This window comes from Mastigoproctus giganteus, chromosome 5 (genome assembly GCF_048544385.1).
Source record: "Mastigoproctus giganteus isolate SK-2022 chromosome 5, ASM4854438v1, whole genome shotgun sequence".
Lineage (NCBI taxonomy): Eukaryota > Metazoa > Arthropoda > Arachnida > Uropygi > Thelyphonidae > Mastigoproctus > Mastigoproctus giganteus.
This window is the reverse complement of record NC_143579.1, coordinates 102,512,140-102,532,361: the sequence shown is the minus strand read 5'-3', so window position 1 is coordinate 102,532,361 and position 20,222 is coordinate 102,512,140. Positions and strand designations below refer to the sequence as shown.

At 39.7% G+C, this 20,222-nt stretch overlaps 1 protein-coding gene across 1 annotated transcript in view; it reads right to left on the bottom strand.

The window, feature by feature from the left end:
• Nucleotides 1-19,594, bottom strand: part of LOC150085595 (serine/threonine-protein kinase PAK 1-like) — a 121,604-nt gene extending 102,010 nt beyond the window's left edge. The window contains exon 1 of the mRNA XM_090373379.1: nt 19,423-19,594. The gene's annotated coding sequence lies outside the window, so the exon portion shown is untranslated. The remainder of the gene's footprint in view (nt 1-19,422) is intronic.
• Between the last annotated feature and the right edge of the window lie 628 nt (nt 19,595-20,222).

The following is a 20,222-nucleotide window of genomic DNA, read 5'->3' as shown; positions in this document are numbered from 1 at the left end:
TGATGACTGCAGAGCTGGCTAGTCAAATAGAACAGAAAAAGATAGCATGAGACAGTTACAGAGCAATGAAAAGTACTGAAGTCTACAAAAGGTATAAGTTGATCTGTAATAGCACCACAAATAAGGTCAGGGAAGTCAACACTGCATATATGAGAAAGCATTGGCTAAGAGAGGAAAGAATGGGGAAAAGGAATTTTCAGTGTACAAGAATGTGAATACAAATAAGAAAAAAGTGAATCAGATTGGACACTTGTGCACAGGGTGCGGAAAAGTCTTACACAACCCAGCTGATGTTGTGGAAGATTTGAACAGGTACTTTGCATCTGTCTTTACTGACGAATGACCATTTATGCTGAGAAGAGGCTGAGCAATATGAAATTAGTGATATCGTAATTACAGATGACCGTTTATAAGAAAATATTGAGCATAAAGGCAAGTAAGGCTCCAGGATTTGATAGCATATGTCCTGTAGTTTTGAGGAAGAGCACGAGGGAGTGTAAAGAACCATCAAGGTTGATTTTGAGGGCATCCTTGGACTCAGGGAAGATTCCTTTGGATTGGAGAAGTGCCAATGTATTGCCCCAGTACATAAAAGTGGTTCTAAGAGTGAAACTGGTAACTACAGACCAGTTAGTCTGACTTCAGTGGTAGGTAAAACCTCAGAGGCAATGATTAAGAGTGCAATCCAGGAACATTTAGATAGATATGGCATTCTGAAAGACACATGACTTTATTCAGGGTAAATCATGCTTAACCAATTTAGTAAGCTATTTTGACATAGTTGCTCTTGAGCTGGATTTAGGGAACAATTTCAACATATTGGATTTTACCAAAGCATTTGATCCTGTTCCTCACGAGAGGTTATTATATAAGCCTGAACAGGATGGGATTAATCGTAAGATTCTAAGATTGACATCATGCTAAGTGGCTGCAGGATGGAGAGTTGTGATTAATTCTTCAGATTGGTGTAATGTCAGTAGTGGGGTTCTCGAGAAATAACAGTTCTCGAGCACTGTTATTTCTCATTTTCATAAATGAGATTGATGAAAGGATAGAAGGCATGATGTCAAAATTTCCAGATGACGTAAAGATGGGCAGAATTATTGACAATCAGTACCAAGCAGTACTCCTTCAGGATAACTTGAATAGACTTCAGAGATGGTCAAAAAGTGGCAGCTATGTTTTAATTCTGCTAAATCCAAGTTCTTACACGTGGGGAACAGCAATCCACAAATAAATTATACATTTGGTAGAGTTGTATTAAAAACAATGGAGGAGGAAAGAGATGTGGGAGCTATAATATGGGCAGATATGAAGTTCACTGAGCAGTGTAAACATGCAGCTAGGAAAGCCCAAAGTCATATCGACGATTTATCGTATGTTATCCTGTAGAGATACAGAGGTCATAATCCAACTGTATAAGGGATTTGTAAGACCACATTTGGAATACTGTGTTCAATTACATTCACACATGAAGTCTATAGAGAAGACAAGAAGTTTATTCAACTCTAGCAGGGAGCTAAATGATTTTGTAATAACTGTGAGCAAAGCGGACAAGTTGTTAAAATTGTACATAAAAAAGGAACCTGGGATGCATAGGATCTATCCAGTTATATTAAGGAGGTAGCAAAGGAAGTAAGCAAATTATTAGCTATAATTATGAAAGCTTCCTTGGATTCAGGGGAAGTCCGCAAAGACTGGAAGTGTGTAAATGTGCCCCCAATTCACAAATGGAGATTAAAGGGTGACACGAAAAATTACAGATTAAAATGTTAGTTTAACTTCTGTTCCAGGGGAAAATAATGGAGTCACTGGTTAAAGAAGCAATGCAGGTTGATCTAGACAAGAATACAGTTATAGTTCAGACATAGCATGAGTTTGTTAAGGAGAAGTCTTGTCTGACAAATTTCATTGGATGCTATGAGGTAGTCACAAAGAAATTGGATGAAAAAAATAATTTTGATATTGTATATTTGGATTTTAGAAAGGCTTTTGATACTGTTGCACATGGAAGACTGCTGCACAAATTGGAGCAGTGTGGCATTGGAAGCAAACTGCTGCTATGGATAAAGAGATGGGTGAATGGGAGAAGATGAGTGGTAATCAATGTTAACTGCTCTCTGTGGACTAATATTATTAGTGGAGTCCCCAGGGTTCAGTGTTGGGTCCATTGTTGTTTTCTGTATTTATTAATGATATTGATGATGGAATATCAGGCTTAATGTCTAAGTTTGCAGATGACATGAAGATTGGCAGGGTTATTAATGGCAGTATGCTACTCCAACAGGCTCTAGAAAAGTTGAGCAGATGGGCTGAGAGGTGACAACTGAAGTTTAACATTGACAAACGTAAAGTACTGCACATGGGTAGCAGTAACCCCAGAGTAACATATCAACTGGGTGGTACTACACTCAGGGTAGTGGAGAATGTAAAGGATCTGGAGGTAATCAATCATATGAAGTTTTTTGAGCAGTGCAGACAGCCTACAAGAGTAGCTAATGGTATCTTGTCAATGATATACAGGAATTTTGCTAGCAAGAATAAGGAGGTGATTGTCCACTTGTATAAGGCAATGGTCAGACCACACTTTGAGTACTGCATACAGGTCTGGAGGCCTCATTTTAGGAAGGTTGTAGAGCTGCTGGAACGAATACAGAGAAGAGCAACAAGATTGGTGAGTGGAACAAAGGGTTGCTATTACCAAGAAAGGCTTAATTGTTGCAAATAGCAGCATCTGGAGACTAGGCATCTGCAAGATGATCTGACTGAGGTGTATAAGGCCTTGAGTGGTTTCAGCAAGCTCAATGCTGATGGAATTCTTCCTTTTGATCAGATTACTCACCTGAGGGGGTCATAAATTCAAAATGAGGAAAGACAATTGTAGAATAGATGTGTGGAAATTTGCTTTTAACCAGCAGGTGGTTGATTGTTGGAACAAACGTCCGTTTGTTGTAGTGGAGGTCGACAACTTAAATAAGTTCAAGGGAGAAGTAGATAAGCATTTGGAGTGAATGGATGGGTGAAATGGGAAGGTTTTTTTTTTTTTTGGCTGATGCTATATAAGCTTGTTTTCATGCATCATATGCCTCTATTAATGTTAATGCTAACTATAAGACCTCATCTCACCTGAAAAAAATGTCGGGCACCTTGAAAGGGTCCAAAGATAGGCAATTCAAATGGTGAAATCTGCAGAAGAATGACCATACGAAGAAAGACTGATTAGGTGGGCTGCAGAGCTTGGCAACCAGGCACCTAAAAGGTGACCTGATTGAGGTTTATAAAGCTCTGAGAAGGATTAGTAAAATGAAAGAAAGAGGAAGTTATTGTTATAAAGAGTTAGCATTTAGCATTAGCAGAGGCATTTGATGCAAGAAAGCAAGCTTATGCAGCATCAGCCAAAAAAAAAAAAAAAACCCACTTCCACTTCACCCCTCTGTTCGTTCAAAATACCTGTCCAGCTGAGCCTTAAACTTATTTAGGCTATCAACCTCCACCACAAGAGATGGCAGTCTGTTCCACCAACCAACCACCCGCTGGCTAAAGGCAAATTTCCGCACGTCTATCCTACATCTGTCTTTCCTCAATTTGAATTTATGCCCTCTCAGGTGATTTTTCTGAGCTAGAGGAAGAATCCCATCAGCATTGAGCATGCTTAAACCATTCAAGGCTTTATACACCTCTATCAGATCACCTCGCTGGTGCCTAGTCTCCAGACACTGTAATTTGCAAAACTTAAGCCTTTCTTCGTAAGAGCACCCCTTTGTTCCATTCACTAATCTTGTTGCCCTTCTCTGTACTCGTTCCAGCAGCTCTACGTCCTTCTTGAAATGAAGCCTCCAGACCTGTATACAGTACTCTAGGTGTGGCCTGACCATTGCCTTATACAAGGGAATAATCACCTCCTTATCCCTGCTGGAAAAATTCCTGTATATCATTGACAATACTCCATGAGCTACTCTTGCAGCCCGTCTGCACTGCTCAGAGAACTTCATATTTGCCTGCACAATCACCCCCAAGTCCCTTTCATTCTCTACCACTGTCAGTGTAGTACCACAGAGTTGATACGTTGCTCTGGGGTTGCTGTTTCCCATGTGTAGTACTTTACAATTGTCAATGTTAAACTTCATTTGCCACCTCTCAGCCCATCTGCTCAACCTTTCCAGATCCTGTTGCAGCAGCATAGTGTCAGTAGTGTCCTTGACAACCCTGCCAACCTTTGTATCATCTGCAAACTTGGACATTAAGCTTGATATACCATCATCAATATCATTTATAAATACAGAAAACAATAATGGACCCAATACTGAGCCCTGAGGGACTCCACTAATAACATTAGTCCACGATGAGCAGTGTCCATTGATTACCACTCTCTGTCTTCTCCCCCTCAACCACCCCTTTATCCATAGCAGCAATTTGCCTCCAATGTCACATTGCTCCAATTTGTGTAGCAGTCTTCCATGTGCAACAGTATCAAAAGCCTTTCTAAGATCCAAGTATATAATATCAAAGTTATTCCCTGCATCCAGTTCTTTTGTGACTGCATCATAGTATCCAATCAAGTTGGTCAGGCAAGACTTCCCCTTAACAAAACCATGCTGTGTCTGAGCTATAACTGAAGTCTTGTCTAAATGATCCTGCAGTGCTTCTTTAACCAGTGCCTCCATTAATTTTCCTGGAACAGAAGTTAAGCTCACAGGTCTATAATTACTTGTGTCAGCCTTTGATCCTCCTTTGTGAATTCGGGTCACATTTGCACATTTCCAGTCTATGGGTACCTCCCCTGAGTCCAAGGAAGCTCTCATAATTATGGCTAAGGGTTTGCTTACTTCCTTTGCTGCCTCCTTTAATATAACTGGATAGATCCCATCCACCCCGGGTGCCTTTCTTGTGTTTATCTTCAACAGTTTCTCCTCCACTTTACTCCCAGTTATTTCAAGATTCTGTAGCTTACTGCTAGAGTTGAATACACCTCTGGCATTCCCCTTGCTGAATAACTCCTCATGTGTGAATGTCGATGCAAAATATTCATTTAGTTTGTTAGCTACCTGAGCAGGATCATCAACAGTTGACCCATCAATATCAAGTGGACCAATCTGATTCATCCCCTTCCTTCTAGAGTTTACATAAGTAAAGAACTCTTTGCTGTTTTTCTTTGCATCCCTTCCAAGGATTTCTCGTAATCTGCCTTCGCCTGCCTAACCCCCTTTGTAACTTGGTTGCATATCAACTTGTATCTATCATAGGCTTCTGTGTCATGTGTTAATTTGTAAGTATCCCATGCATTTTTCTTCTCTGCCATATGCCTCATTAGTTCATCTGACATCCATTTTGGCCTAAATCTTGAACAATATTTCTTAGTTGGTATGTAAAGCCTAGTAGCTTCCAAGATAAGTTCTTTGAATGCTTCCCATTTTGAATTTGCTGTTGGTAACATCATCAGTTGGTCCCACTGTATAGAATTTAAATACTGTCTCAGTCCATCGTAGTCGCCTTTACGGAAGCAATAACCCTTCCCTTTACCCCTAATGTTAGTTACCTCTTTCAGTAAATCCTACTTCAGCACACTGTGATCACTGCCACCTAGTGGTTCATTTATCTGCAGATTCTTAATGCATGAAGAATCACTGCTGATAATCAAATCACGAGTATTACTCCCTCTAGTTGCCTCCCGAACATGCTGGTGTAGAAAACAATCATCCAATAAATCCACAAAAGCCCTGCTAGTGTTTGAGTAACCAGCCCCCAAATTCCAGTCAATATCTGGGAAATTAAAATCTCCCATTATAAGACTCTCTGATTTACTGGCCCACTCTATTTCCCTGTACAGTTCCTTATTATACTCATCAGAGTCATTAGGCCTATAGCACACTCCTACTCTCAATTTTGATCTCCCAATGCTTATGTCACACCAAACTGACTCAACACTGCACTGTCCAGCGATGTCGACTGGCTTCACTTCCTTGGTTTTTATGTGTTTCTTAACTAATAGCATAACCCCTCCCCCCTTCCTATCCTGTCTATCCTTTCTGTAGACGTTGTACTCCCCAAATTGCAGTTCTGCATCCCTTATATCTGTGTGACACCACATCTCTGATATCCCAACAATATCTGCCTTTGATGTTTTGAGCAATACTTCAAATTCATCAAATTTATTTACTAAACTCCTAGCATTGGTGTACACGCAAGTATACCTGCACCTGTTTCTATTCTTAGCTACCCTAACACAACCCATGTGTTTACTTGTACCACAATGGCTCCCAGCAGTCTCTGAAATACCATGCATCTTGTTTTTCAGGCTTCTGCTCATTCTAATAGAAGCAGTGCAAGAATCTCTTTCACCTCTGCCAGTGGCTACTGTCAATCTATTGGTCTTTGTCTCCCCCCAAGCTAGCAGTTTTCCGACCCACCTAACACTGCCTCGATAGCATCAGCAAATATTCTTGCACCCTTTCTATTTAAGTGTATCCCATCCCTGTAGAAGCAATCTCTCCTGTTAACAAGTACAGTCCAGGCTGAAAAAAATTCTAACCCTTGAGCCTTGCACAATCTTTCCAGGGCCGAATTGATCGACAAGGCTCTCATCATATACTCCCTCCTATCGTGTCTGGGCAGAATTGCAGACACTTTCAAATTCAACCCTAATTCTCGGCTTTTGTTCAACAGTGACCTGTACTTGTTAAGTAATTCTGCCGGTCTCCTACTCTTAATATTATTAGTGCCAACGTGTACAACTATATCACCTTTTGTGCCCTTAAAAGATGATATTCGCTCTACAACGTCAATTCAAGAAGTAGAGGTCACAAATTCAAATTACAGGGGTTGAGGTATAGATCAGATTCTAGGAAGTTCTTTTAGCCAGTGAGTCATTAATTGGAACAAGTTGTCCTGGCAGGTAGTTGAGGCTGACAGTGTGAATAAATTCAAAGGTCAACTGGATAGTTACCTATGTGAGGAGGGAAGCATATAATTTGTATTTTCTTATCTACTTTTTTTTTTCTTTCCCCCAATGCAGCAAAAGCCTGTGGCTTCCTTGCACTGTATGGTAAATAACACTACTACTCCTGCTAATCATACAACAATTTCCTAATATGTTTACAGATAATAAGATTGTTCTTGTACTTTCTCATTCATCTGAATTAGCACCATATAACACTGTTCAACACAAAATGTTACAAAACGAAAATATCCAATCTTGACAAATTTTATGCTGAATACGAAAACCACATTAAAATTTGTCGATTGGCTCTCGTTTTCGAAATACAGTTGGGGTCTTATTAGTAAGTTACTCTATATTATCAACTACAGCTGTTGGCAAAACACAATGGCAACACCAGTTTCAGTACACCACACTCTTATCACATGATTGGCAACTGTTGCCTTGTCCTCTCATATGCATCTTCAATTCTGTTGCAGTAATCCTCAAATATAGTACTAGGACGATTTGTTCTCAGTTCTCTGTGAGATTCCTTTTGTGCAGTATTTGTGTCGTGTAAGATTAAAGTCCTGTAATTGTGTGAATAGCCCGAAGGGCTTCTATTATGTATGTGGAGAAGTCATATTAGCTTCAAGAAAGAGTCCCTTAACTCGAATCATAAAAAAAACCTACTTGTACTTTGGGTGTAAAGTACGTGACCAAGACGAACTGGGCTCTACACATATGCTGCACTACCTGTTGAACAAAACTCAACACACGGGTGAATCGAAAGGAAAGTTTTATGCCTTTTGCAGTGCCATACTCAGGAGGGAGACAACAAATCAAATGATATGGAGGGAGCCAACAAATCATGTCAGAGACTGTGCTTCTGTATGGTGCCTCCTATATGCGGAAATTTGCCTTTAACCAGTGGGTGGTTAATTGCTGGATCCATCTGTCGTTGTGGAAGCTGATAGGTTAAATAAATTTAAGGAGGAACTGGACAAACATTTAGAGGGAATGGTTGTGCGAATTTTTTTTTGGCTGATGCTGCATAAGCTCATACGCTTGCTTTCTTACATCACATGCCACTATTACTACTACTACTATTAGAAAAGGGATGACAATGAAGAAAAAGTGGACAGTGACGTATTGAAATATACCATCTGTAATTCATCCCATGCCTCACGGTGAAGTACTACTTATTCCTGACCCACCAGACTGTTTTTCTGTACTGATGAAGATGAAGACACTGATGAATGTCAACTTGATATACACAAAGAAGTACAGCAGCTGTATGTCAAGGGATCCATCACTTTGTCAGAACCACATAAGATCGCAGAAAGTGAGCTTAATGATCTCATCAGGGACCTCCAACTGCCGAAGAATAAGGCAGAGCTTTTGGCCTCGAGGCTACAACAGTAGAATCTTCTAGATCATTCTGTGAAAGTGACATTTCATACTCGAAATAAAGACTACGATAAATTCTATCAAAGGTGAACTCACTGTTTGTAAGGATGTTGATGGCCTAATGGCAGCAATGAACATAAGGCACGTTCCCAAAGAATGGCGACTATTTATAGATGCTTCTAAGGTTAGCCTTAAGGCTGTGTTATTACAACAATGGAAATATACTGCCTTCAATACTTCTTGCGCATGCCATCCACAAAAAATAAACATACACAAACATGTAGAACATCCTCTTAGGTGTACGCTATCAGAAGTATGAATAGCAGATGTGTTGATTAAAAGGTAATCGCCAGTTTATTAGAACTAAAAAAGGGTGACACTAAGTATAGTTGCTTTCTCTGCGAGTGGGATAGTCATGCCAAGGATATCACTATGAGAAGAGGAGTTGGCCTCAACAAAAATCATTAACATCTGGAATGAAGAATGTAGCATTTGAACCTCTGGTAGATCCAAATAAAGTTTTGATTCCACCACTCCACATCAAACTGGGGCTCATGAAAAATTTTGTGAAGACTTTGGAAGTTGGTCCTTGAGGTTGTCACAGACATTCTCTCAGATATGCCAAACTAACTGTACTTGCTACCTGGGAGTCTAAAACAGATATTCGGGTGACACTCAAGTCAAGTGGACCCAATTTCGGCGAAGTCCGGACGGTCTGTGACAGCCAAATCCTCTGCTTGCACCTTCACGATGGTGGGACTGTTAGTAATCCTGGGTATAACCTCCATGCACAAGCACATAGTGGGTGACAACCCAGGTGTGAACCAATGTAAGCAGGGGTAGAGGTGTGGCGGCCACACCACATGGAGGAACGCTGCCCCTCTATGTTACCAGGCAGTACTAGGTGGTAGATGACTCTCATCAACCGGTGAAATACCACCACTTTGCTTATTGGAGGCTTGAAGTGGTGGAACCCATGTTTAGTCTCTAGAGCTAAGTTCTGGTCAACCCTTCCCTATCTCTTCCATCATGCAGTATAATTGATGACTTTTGAGGTTATGACGAACGTCGTGGCGAGATCCAATATTCCTTACATTTCAATGGTACAGCTCTAAAATGGTGTTCGCAGGCCGGCCGCTAGTTAGTACACCGGACCGAACCTATTGGTAACTCTCTAGGAGGCTTCCGGATCAGTTAGTGTATAATCTTGCTACCTCTACTCTGCCAGATAGTGAATGGAGGGAGTCCGAGTAGTGTGTATGCGGGGGGCATTGTCGAGGCCACGCTATATCAAGGATCTGGGTATATTCTTACCACGTGTACGCCCTATCCAAAAATTTCATTACTTCATACAGCATGTCCCACCCACTTTTTCTTACTACTGAATACACCATGAATTGTCAAACTAATAGAGCAACCTTATCTGCGAAAAAGATCTAAACCTCCCAAGCACTTCCTAATTCATTTCACAAATATACGTGGTCTCAATTCTAATGTCAACGATGTCCATTTCCACTTGCAGTCTGCCAAACACCATGTACTTTTTCTGACAGAATCTCAGTTATATCAGTTGATTCAACTACTGCTCATCTCAGATGCCCAAATTATACGCTGTATGATTCCTTTTGCCTCAAAGGTGGTACTTGTGCATATGTCCGTTCTGATATTCCCTGTCAGAGACTTGGGAATTTGGAATCTCCTCTCTTTGATCTTCTCTGGCTTAAAATCGCTCTACCTCACTGTGTCAAATCCATCTGTTGTCTCTACCGTTCTCCCAACTCCACTAATCACTTGGAGCTCTTTGACATCCTCTTTTTGCAACTTGACTTTCTCCAGTCCAACTTTCCTAACAGTGAGGTAATTTTCCTTGGTGATTTTAATGTTCACAACACCAGCTGGCTTCCGTTTTCTAGTCACACTGACCCAGCAGGTCGAGATGCTGAGACTTTTACAATTACTAATGACCTAGCACAGATTGTTCATTTACCTACAAGAATACTGGATAATCCTAATCATACAGCCAATACGCTTGACCTTTTTCTCACAAACAACCCTTCTAAGTACACGGTCGAAGTGAGAGGTCCTTTAGGCACTTCAGATCACAACTTGGCGATTTTCTCTTCTCCAATGGAACCTTTATCTCATGGCTATTCCCAACCCATGTTGTTTGCCATTACAAGAATGCAAAATGAGATGACCTGTGAGATTTCTTTTCCATGGTCGGATTAGTGTTTCAAAACTTCTGATGTCAATGTTTGCTCTGATCGTTTCAGTGAAATTATTCTTGCAGGAATGGAATCCTTTATCCCACACTCCACTCTGAAATCTTGTCCTTTATCTAAACCTTGGTTTTCCAATAAATGTGCTAAGGCTGTTCAAGAGAAGAATGTTGCATATTGTAATTTGCTTGTTTCTAATTCTTCAGTTTCATTTTCTGCCTACACCAAAGCTCACAACAATTGTAAAGCAGTTATTAATCAGTCCAAACTAGATTCTGAACAGGCTAAGAGCAGAAAACTTGCTTCTTGTCCTAATGGTAGCTGAGCATTCTGGTCTCTTGCCAAAGCTACTGGCCGCAACTTTTGCCCATCTCTGCTCCCACCTCTGTCCAAAACAGATGGTTCTGTTGTCACTTCAGCCAAGGATAAAGCTGACGTGCTAGCATCCCATTTTTCTTCCAGCTCATGTATTAATGATCTTGGTAAAACACCTCCCACAATTCCCAACACGCTCCATTCAATGCCTGCTGTGGTCTTCCGTCAAAAGTATATCAAAAGGATTTTGATGAATCTCGATGCTAAGAAAGCTCCAGGTCCTGATGGTATTTCTCCACTTGTTCTCAAAACCTGTGCTCCTGAACTTACCCCTATTCTTTACTGCCTTTTTTCACTTTCTTATTCCAAAGGTGTTTTTCCTTCTGCTTGGAAATTTGTTCATATCCAGCCAGTTCCTAAAAAGGGTGACAAATCCCTCCCATCCAATTATCGTCCCATTGCAATTACTTCTACTCTTTCTAAAGTAATGGAGAAATCCATTAACCGCCAACTCTTAAAATACCTAGAAACCTTCAGTCTGATCAACGATCGCCAGTATGGATTCCGTCAGTGTCGATCCACTGGTGATATTCTGGCTTATGATACATATTTATGGACTAATTCAATGGAAACGTTCCGTGAAACTTATGTCTGCCAGGGGCAAAGGTTGATGACGTTGTAGAGCGGATATCATCTTTTAAGGGCACAAAAGGTGATATAGTTGTACACTTTGGCACTAATGATATTAAGAGAAGGAGACCAGCGGAATTACTTAAAAAGTACAGGTCACTGTTGAAAAAAAGCCGTGTATTAGGGTTGAATTTGAAAGTGTCTGCAATTCTGCCTAGACACGATAGGAGGGAGTATATGTTGAGAGCCCTGTCGATCAATTTGGCCCTGGAAAGATTGTGCAAGGCTCAAGGGGTAGAATTTTTTTCAGCCTGGTCTGTACTTGTTAAGAGGAGAGACTGCATCTACAGGGATGGGATACACTTAAATAGAAAGGGTGCAAGAATGTTTGCTGATGCTATCGAGACAGTGTTAGGTGGGTCGGAAAACTTCTAGATTGGGGGGATACAAGGACTAATAGATTAACAGTAGCCACTGGCAGAGGTGAAAGTGATTCTTCCACTGATTCTATTGGAATGAGCAGCAGCTTGGAAAATAAGATGCAGGATATTTCAGAGACTACTGGGAGTCACTGGGGTATAAGTAAACACACTTTTTCTTAGCTACCCTAACAGGTTGTGTTAGGATAGCTAAGAAAAAGAACAGGTGCATGTATACTTGCGTGTACACCAATGCTAGGAGTTTGGTAAATAAATGTGATGAATTTGAGGTATTACTCAAAGCATCAAAGGCGGATATTGTTGGGATATCAGAGACGTGGTGTCACACAGATATAAGTAATGCAGAACTGAAATTTGGGGAGTACAACGTCTACAGAAAGGGAGGAGGGGTTATGCTATTAGTTAAGAAACACATAAAATCCAAGGAAGTGAAGCCAGTCGACATCGCTGGACAGTGCAGTGTCGAGTCAGTTTGGTGTGACATAAGCATTGGGAGATCACAATTGAGAGAGGAGTGTGCTATAGGCCTAATGACTCTGATGAGTATAATAAGAAACTGTACAGTGAAATAGAGTGGGCCAGTAAATCAGAGAGTCTTATAATGGAGGATTTTAATTTCCCAGATATTGACTGCAATTTGTGGGTTGCTCACTCACACACTAGCAAGGCTTTTGTGGATTTATTGGATGATTGTTTTCTAAATCAGCATGTTCGGGAGGCAACTAGAGGGAGCAATACTCTTGATTTGATTATCAGTAGTGATTCTTCTTGCACTAAGAATTTGCAGATACAGGAACCACTAGGTGGCAGTGATCACAGTGTGCTGAAGTGGGATTTACTCAAGGAGGCAACTACCATCAGGGGTAAAAGGAAGGGTTATTGCTTTCGTAAAGGCGACTACGATGGTCTGAGACAGTATTTAAGTTCTATACAGTGGGACTAACAGATGATGTTACCAACAGCAAACTCAAAATGGGAAGCATTCAAAGAACTTATCTTGGAAGCTACTAGGCTTTACATACCAACTAAGAAATATTGTTCAAGGTTGAGGCCTAAATGGATGTCAGATGAACTAATGAGACATATGGCACAGAAGAAAAATATGCATGGGATACATATAAATTAACATGTGACACAGAAGCCTATGACAGATATAAGTTGATCTGTAACCAAGTTACAAAGGAGGTTAGGCAGGCGAAGGCAGATTACGAGAAATCTTTGGCAAGGGATGCAAAGAAAAACAGCAAGGAGTTCTTTACTTATGTAAACTCTAGAAGGAAGGGGATGAATCAGGTTGGTCCACTTGATATCGATGGTTCAACTGTTCATGATCCTGCTCAGGTAGCTAACAAACTAAATCAATATTTTGCAACTACATTCACACATGAGGAGTTATTCAGGAAGGGGAATGCCATAGATGAAGTAAACACTGGCAGTGAGCTAGATGATCTTGTAATAATTGAGTAAAGTGGAGGAGAAATTGTTGAAGATAAATACAAGAAAGGCACATGGGGAGGATGGGATCTATCCAGTTATATTAAAGGAGGCAGCAAAAGAAGTAAGCAATCCATTAGCCATAATTATGAGAGCTTCCTTGGAGTCAGGGGAGGTACCCACAGACTGGAGATGTGCAAATGTAACCCCAATTCACAAAGGAGGATCAAAGGCTGGCACAAATAATTATAGACCTGTGAGTTTAACTTCTGTTCCAGGAAAATTAATGGAAGCACTGGTTAAAGAAGCACTGCAGGATCATCTTGACAAGAATTCAGTTATAGCTCAGACACAGCATAGTTTTGTTTAGGGAAGGTCTTGCCTGACCAATCTGATTGGATACTATGATGTAGTCACAAAAGAATTGGATGCGGAATAACTTTGATATTATATATTTGGATATTAGAAAGGCTTTTGATACTGTTGCACATGGAAGACTGCTGCACAAATTGGAACAGTGTGGCATTGGTGGCAAATTGTTGCTACGGATAAAGGGATGGTTGAGTGGCAGAAGACAGAGAGTGGTAATTAATGGACACTGCTCAACGTGGACTAATGTTATTAGTGGAGTCCCTCAGGGTTCAGTGTTGGGTCCATTGTTGTTTTCTGCATTTATAAATAATACTGATGATGGTATATCAAGCTTAATTTCCAAGTATGCAGACGATAGAAAGGTTGGCAGGGTTGTTAAGAACGCTACTGAGGCTATGCTGCTGCAACAGGATCTGGAAAGGTTGAGCAGATGGGCTGAGAGGTGGCAAATGAAGTTTAACATTGACAAATGTAAAGTACTACATATGGGAAACAGCAACCCCAGAGCAACGTATCAACTCTGTGGTACTACACTGATAGTGGTAGAGAATGAAAAGGACCTGGGGGTAATTGTGCAGGCAGATATAAAGTTTTCTGAGTAGTGCAGACGGGCTGCAAGAGTAGCTCACGGTGTCTTATCAATGATATACAGGAATTTTTCTAGCAGGGATAGGGAGGTGATTATTCCCTTGTATAAGGAAATTGTCAGGCCGCACCTTGAGTACTGTATACAGATCTGGAGGCCTACTTTCAAGAAGGATGTAGAGCTGCTGGAACGAGTACAGAGAATGGAAACAAGGTAGGTGAACGGAACGAAGGGTTGCTCTTATGAAGAAAGGCTTATGTTTTGCAAATTACAGTGTCTGGAGACTAGGCACCTGCGAGGTGATCTGATAGAGGTGTATAAAGCCTTGAATTGTTTGAGCATGCTCAATGCTGATGGGATTCTTCCTCCTGCTCAGAATAATCACCTGAGAGGGCATAAATTCAAATTGCGGAAAGAAAGATGTAGGATAGATGTGCAGAAATTTGCCTTTAGCCAGCGGGTAGTTGGTTGGTGGAACAGACTTCCATCCCTTGTTGTGGAAGTTGATAGCCTAAATAAATTTAAAGCTGAGCTGGACAGGTATTTCGAAGGAACGGAGGGGTGAAGTGGAAGGGTTTTTTTTTTTTTTTGGCTGATGCTGCATAAGCTTGCTTTCTTGCATCATATGCCTCTACTAATTCTAATGAAACACAAGTAGTTGCTCTCTTGTCATCTCAAAGGCTTTTGATTGCGTTTGGCATCAAGGTCTTCTAAACAAGCTTCCATCTTATGGTTTGCCAACTGTTTTTAGTAATTTCTTATCCAGTTTTCTCTCTGATCGCTCACTGAGGGTGATGGTAGATGGTTCTCTGTCTTCTAACTTCTCCACTAATGCCGGTGTCCTCCAAGGTTCAGTTCTTTCCCCCACTCTTTTCCTCTTGTATATTAATGACCTTCTTCCATTGACTGGAAATCCTATCCACACAGTTTTGCCGATGATAGCACATTGCATTCAATTTTCCATTTTGAGAAACCTTGTCCTGCTCAATCAGCTTCAACCTCTCGAAAATCTGCTACCAATTCCTTAAATGCTGATCTTCAGGTAATTCTCTAGTGGGGCAAAGACAACTTAGTTGATTTCAACCCCTCTAAAACTCAGTCTTTTCTTATATCTCGCAAAAAGGATTCTTCTGCTCCTATGCTTATCTTTAGTGACACTCCGATTTCTAGGCAAAATGATATATCTCTTTTGGGGATTACCCTGACTTGTAATCTCTCTCTCTTGGCACAAGCACATTACAAATATTGCTTCCTCTGCATCTAAAAAACTTGGTTTTCTCTTTCACTGTCGGTGTTACCTTTCTTCCAAACAGCTGCTCACTCTGTAAAAATCGCAAATCCGCCCCGCCATGGAATGTTAAATTTGAAAGTGTCTGCAATTCTGCCTAGACACGATAGGGAGGAGTATATGATGAGAGCTTTGTCAATCAATTCTACTCTGGAGAGATTGTGCAAGGCTCATGGGGCTACTTTGCAAGAGTAGCTCATGGAGTATTGTCAATGATATACAGGAATTTTTCCAGCAGGGATAAGGAGGTGATTATTCCCTTGTACAAGTCAATGGTCAGGCCACACCTAGAGTACTGTATACAGGTCTGGAGGCCTCATTTCAAGAAGGATGTAGAGCTGCTGGAACGAGTACAGAGAAGGGCAACAAGATTGGTGAATGGAACAAAGGGGTTCTCTTACGAAGAAAGGCTTAAGTTTTGCAAATTACAGTGTCTGGAGACTAGGCACCAGCGAGGTGATCTGATAGAGGTGTATAAAGCCTTGAATGGTTTGAGCATGCTCAATGCTGATGGGATTCTTCCTCTAGCTCAGAATAATCACCTGAGAGGGCATAAATTCAAATTGAGGAAAGACAGATGTAGGATAGACGTGCGGAAATGTGCCTTTAGCCAGCGGGTGGTTGGTTGGTGGAACAGACTTCCATCCCTTGTAGTGGAGGTTGATAGCCTAAATAAGTTTAAGGCTCAGCTGGACAGGTATTTTGAACGAACAGAGGGGTGAAGTGGAAGTGGGTTTTTTTTTTTTTTTTTTGGCTGATGCTGCATAAGCTTGCTTTCTTGCATCAAATGCCTCTACTAATGCTAATGCTATTGTTCCCACATCTGCGGTGGTGCCCCCAAAACCTCTCTCAGACTTCTTGATTCCATTCAGAAGAGGGCAGTTAGGTTAATTAATGATTCATGTCTAACAGAGTCTCTCCACTCGCTGTTTCATACTGTTTCTGCTGCATGCCTCTTCTACACATACTTCCATGGGCACTGTCTTCTGAATTGGCTTCTATAATTCCCGCTCTCTCTTTCAAAACAGTCCGAACAAGTTCCGCCACCAGCCAGCATCCATTTACTGTCCCCCTTCAAACCCACAGAACCAACTTTTCATCTTCCTTATTTATTCATTCAACTGCCGTTTTCTGGAACAACCTTCCTTCATATGTATTTCCTGAAAATTACAATCTACAGAAGTTCAAGTCCAATGTCAACAAATATCTTCTTTCGTCTTCTCAACCTCCAACCCAAGCACAGTACTAAGTACTATAGGTTCTAATACCTCTCGTGTTTGGGGTTCACATAAAAAAAAAAAAAAAGAAAGAAAAAAAGTGAACGGTCCTGCATTCACATACCGGCAAGAGAAATTCCCAAGACTTAGCACAGAGAAGATTAAGGCAGCATTTCATTGTTCCACAAATAAGCCAACTTTTCAAAGATGAACAATTCAAATATGCCCTTGGTGATATCGAGAAATCAGTGTAAAAAGCCTTTTGAAATGTTTCAACTGGTTTTCTAGGAAATGTTAAAGCTGGCAACTACACGCAGCTTGTGGAAGATCTCGTTACTTTTCACGAAAAACTGAGGTGCAACATGTCATTCAAGATGCATTTCTTGGACTCATACCTGGATTTCTTCCCCTCCAAACTGTAGTGCCGTCAGCGACAAACATGGTGAGCACCTTCCATCAGGACTTCGCAGTGATGGAACAAAGATTATGGCGATGCCCAAAGTGTGCGGTCAGTTTATTATTTATCTATTTTTGTTTTGTTGCCGTATGCTAATGGAATATTAGGCATCTTTACTAATTTCCTCCCATCCTGAACGGGAAGATATATGAATAACATATTTCAGTAGGTTTAGCATATATCAATATGACGTTTTGGGTTCACGTTATTTTCAATTTTCTGGGATATTTGTTTTGACCCTATCAGGTTTGTTTACAGTTTAGAAGCCCAGAAAGCTTTCTGAAATATGTAAACTTGAAGTTATTGTTAAACCACTGTTAATAAGAGTAAAATGTGGAATATTTATATGAAGCATCTTATATGTGATTTTATTGTCACTCGTTTACATGTTCTTCATTTTTTTTATAATCATAAATTTCGCATTGCACACAAAAATTTAGTGTACTTGTGGTGTGAAGTATAAAACTAGATATTTTCAGTACTTTTTATTAACTACTACCATTGCGAATGCGAATTTTTTTTTAGAATTCAAAGGATTCCTGATCAGAAAAATAAGAAATATTCATTAATAATGCAAGCGCAAAAGGTATTTGCAGGTTAATCTTTTATATATGTGATATGTCTTGTTCCAAGTTGCAGCGATATATATATCTGTACTTTTCAGAGTCTCCTATGGTGTCAGAAACTTAGGAGTGGTGTGCTGAATTCACTCTGGTATGGTAGATTGGATGCTAGGTTCGCTTGTGTGTGTGGTGCCATTAATGATTTTTTCTTTTTTTTTTTTTTTTTAAATTAAGTGCATTTGTTTGTACAGAACTAAAAGCTGCAAGTGTGCTAAATTGGGTGCACGCTGAATTATTTTTGAAATTCATTTAGGGGATGCATCGCCCTCTGTGATGGTATAGCAGTTTTGTCACTTGTTTTGTTAATTCTATATTTGATTCCCATCAACAGTTGGTTGAGTTTTATAAGGGAATGGGGGAACCCTACTCTCTTCCTGCCTGATTTCAGACAGGCAGAGTAGGATTCCCCCACGAGTCATTCTAGGTTTATCAGCCTGCACAATCTGCAAATTATTAACACACATGCTTGAAGAGACATAATACGCAATGCAAATATGGCTGGATATCATCATTCTTCTCCATCTTGGTGATTCCCTTCTACGTTTGACTCTCTCTCTCTCTCTCTCTCTCTCTCTGAGGGTAATTCAGAAATTTTTTTTGGCTGGTGTAACATAAGCCTCAGGCTTCCTTGCACCATATGGCTAATAATAATAATAATAAAAGCAAATGGAGTGCCACCATGTTAGCCAATTATTGTTCAATGATGAAAAGGGATGATCCCAAAGCTGAATACAAGTGAAAGACAAAAAGGTCCAGTGTATGATACAGGTATGTTCATAGTTACATCTTTCTGCCGTATAAAAAATATATAAAAAAAAAGAACCATCTGCCATTTTAAGCACTATTTCCGTGTTTAACACCTCAAAATCTATAAAGAAAAAAGCCCATATATTGATAAGCCCATATTTGATACGGGCATTTACATAAACATAAAAAGCCCATATATTGATACGGGCATTTTCATGCCCGTATCAATATATGACCCAAAAATTTTTGTTCAATGTAATTTTTATTATTTTTTTTTTCAAAACGAAGGAAGAGAAATCAATTTTCCGGTGACAGTGAAGTTATAGCAGCTAATACAAATTCAATCAAGGAATTTGTAATTATGTAACTGATGGGTAAAATGAGTAAATAACAACGGTCATTATTTTGAAAACTCTGACGTTTAATTATGTCCAGGAAGTTTTTTTTTTTTTTTCTCTCCTTGTAAATACCTGGTACAAAGAAACGGTAAAAACACCAATCTAAAATTAATAACTGAATACATTGTTTCAAGTTCGAGAAAACAAATGGTTTTGCTGTACATTCTTCCTACATTGGATAATTCCAGCATGAATTGCTGGAAGGGGCGGATGAGGATGATATTCACTTAAAAGTCAAGTGCAAAAATATAAAAATTATACTAGAAACATTTCACTAAGTAATATGATTTTATCACACTTTCAAAAATTACAAAATTAAAAAAAAAAAAAAAATCCAGAGTAATGAAATCTAATGTCACAGATAAATACTTACTTCCAACAATTTACTGAAATCCGCCAAGTTTTTTGGGAATTTGTCTCCAAGGGTCACCGGAAAGATAAAATATTAACATATGTTGATATTTTATAATTAATTTTGCATTACTGTTATTGAAATACAGACTCACGCAGCAGTACTAAATTCACCACATTTAGTCTTCACGCGAAACGCTAATACAAACGCAAAACACAGGAAACAGGGTACCGGAAATCCTGAGACATACAATACCATATTTAGATTACACACATAGTTCACGACTCCAGACACCACCTAATTGAAAAAGAAATGTCAAAAATGATTATTATATATTTTGTTAAACACAGAACAATTCCTTTTTTTTGTTTTTCTTTTTCTGTTTTTTGTGTCGGAACTCTTTGCACAAGGTTATTTAAAATTTGATTTTTGTCAACGCAGTTATTTAAAATTGCACTAACAATTGCGAAAAAAGAAAGAAAAGAAACTGGAGTGGGGGAGGGAGACTTTTCCTTGATATCAGAAAAAAACAAAAGAACAAAACGTTCAGCAGTTTTCATCAAAAGCTCCAAAACGTGGAATAAATTGATATAATGGTAGAACAATTTAACACATTATTTTTTTTTTTCATGTATATTTTTTAATTCCATTGTATCATTGTAAATTGAACGAAAGTAAGCTGCTTAACATACAATGGCCGAACCTGTCTATTTCTGTGCTTTTGATTGCAGAATTATCTGGCATCGACAAATTACCGGAACACAGAGACTGCTTTCAGACACACTGTATAGAAAAGGGCTAGGTTCGAATCTCGTGGGCGG